This window comes from Heloderma suspectum, chromosome 3 (assembly GCF_057233095.1).
Source record: "Heloderma suspectum isolate Gila_16-S chromosome 3, 16-S_ref, whole genome shotgun sequence".
In the NCBI taxonomy this organism is placed as follows: Eukaryota; Metazoa; Chordata; class Lepidosauria; order Squamata; family Helodermatidae; genus Heloderma; species Heloderma suspectum.
The window spans coordinates 47703981-47706337 of record NC_139460.1 but is presented as its reverse complement, the minus strand read 5'-3'; the positions used below and the strand labels follow the sequence as shown (position 1 = coordinate 47706337).

General features: G+C 39.8%; 1 protein-coding gene and 1 long non-coding RNA gene across 51 annotated transcripts in view; one reads left to right on the top strand and one right to left on the bottom strand.

The window, feature by feature from the left end:
• ZBTB20 (zinc finger and BTB domain containing 20) overlaps nt 1–2357 on the bottom strand; it is an 809278-nt gene that overhangs the window by 27643 nt on the left and 779278 nt on the right. The window lies entirely within an intron of this gene.
• LOC146349615 (uncharacterized) overlaps nt 1–2357 on the top strand; it is a 121560-nt gene that overhangs the window by 43671 nt on the left and 75532 nt on the right. The window lies entirely within an intron of this gene.

Below are 2357 nucleotides of genomic sequence, written 5' to 3'. Positions count from 1 at the left end.
CTGCATAGTGGCATAAGGGAGGAAAGACAAGGGGAAAGAGAACCAGAAAAAAACCCATTAACATCAACTAAGCCCTCCAATGAACGAGCCATTAGTTGCTCTAATTGTAGAACAACTATTTGGGCGGGAGAGCTTTCTTAAAAATCAGTATCTATATTTTATTATATGTGAAATTTTAATATCTTATCTCAGTTTAACATGAGATTCATTTTCTCCAACAACAGATGGTAGGACAGAAAGATAAAATAACTCAACCAAAGTTATCAAGTTAATAATGACTGCACTATTTTTTACATAGCCAGGAATAAATGTTGAAGATCAATTTAGATGAGTACCACTATTTCCAAACATGTTACAGGGAATCATACTATTTATAAACAAACACACACACACACACACACACACACACCAACCATTCAATATTTATGTAAAATTTTGTAGATCCATCCCAAAATTCCCACTTGGCTAACAGTTCAACTCATATTGTGTAGCACATAGCAGCAACCAGCAACACATTATAGAAAGGAGAGCTGTAGCAAGGCATAAAAAAAACTGCACTAGGAGACCATGCTGTTGCTGTAGCTGCACTCATAGTAAAGCCTGGGACAAATGTGTTAGTAGAAGTGGCAACTGGTAAGGTGTGGCATAGTTTCCTAATGCAGTCCCCTCCCTGCCTCCCCCCGACCCTCCATGCCTTGGTATAGTTCTCTTTGTTATTATTTATTATTTAAAGTATTTTAGGTTGCTTATCAGGGCAGGAGCCCTCCGAAGACGGGTTACAACAATTAAAGCCCATATAATAAAAACCAATACAGTAATAAAGCAACAAAAATTCATAAAAACAACAAACACCAGCAATAAAAAAACATCTGGCCTAAACAGTACTTAAAACCTACAACACAACTGTGGCTACAAACCAGAACAGTCCAGTAAAACATAATGAGAAGGACAGAGTAAACAGGTAAGGCTTCAGAGCCTTCCTAAAAGCTTGCAATGATGACGCCTAACAGACCCATGATGACATCCCATTCCAGAGGTGTGGGGCCGCTGCGGAAAAGGTCCTCCTTCATGCACTTACCCACCTAACTGCCCTCAAAGGTGGGCAAGTGAGAAGAGCCTCTGCTGCTGACCTTAAAGTCTGGGCAGGTTGATATGGGTGAACGCTGTCCTTCAAGCAATTTGTCCCAAACCATTTAAGGCTTTAAAGGTCAGGACCAGCACATTAAATTGTGCTCAGAAAGGCACTGGTAAGCACTGCAGTTGGTTCAGTACACACATTATATGAACTGACTGCCTTGCCCCCACCATTATCCCTTCATCTTCCCAACTTAATGGCTTATGTCCCTTCTCTTGGGAGGTTAAGGAGACATTTTTTTCAAGCGTGTTTCCACTTGGAAGTTAGAAAGACATTCATCTCTTCATAGCCTTCAACAATTAACGTGCAATCCTGTATGTCTCTACTCAGAAGTAAGCCCTATTGAGTTCAACAGGACTTACTTCTATGTAAGTGTGTATAGGATTGCAGCCCAAGCATTTAAAATGACAGTCCGGACAGTCTAAATACTCAAGTACAAAATCGTGGATCATATACTTGTGACTGCCTTGCTGAGAAATGTTAGAAACAAAAAGGGGTTTTACAGCTAGACTAAGAGCAAAAGCAAGAATATACACATTCTGGAAGGCCTTAGCCAACACTTATTTTCGACTAAAAAACTGTGAAGTCCAATTCCACCATGTCTGCAATAATATTTATGCATTTTCAAAACAGATACCAGCTTCATCATGCTGAATGACATATTAATAACTCAGACAAGAGGCTGATAGCAAAGTGGTATTGCTTGGCTGAGCCTCTGACTGTCTGCTCCACCTTCTCACACAGGTATGTTTTAAGCCTCATGTTTGAAGGCATAAGCCAAAGGGAGAGAGCTAGAGGGCTGTCACCCATGGACAAGAAGCTGCCAAATAGGAAGAGAAGAGCAGATGGTTATTGAATTAGTACTCTTCCCAAAGGGGAACAGCATCTGATAATAGCTGGAGACCAATGAGATGAGGACATTTGAAAGACCTAGGAGTTTAGATAGAGATGATAATGTGGTGTTACTAAATATCAAACAGAGGAAATTGAACCAATATTTGTCATCACAAGATAAGTCTGGTTTCAGGGAATTTTCAATCTCACTTGGGAATCACTTTGACTCACTACACTCAGAAGTGGATGGGCAAGCATAGCTATATCAAAATGTATAAGGGTAATGCTGGAAGACTTAAGCTTACAGCTGCAGAGATAAAACTCAATCTCTTGGAAAATGGTTCAGTAAAAAGTAGGTTAAATTATGTAACCTCAAGTAACTGGTTAA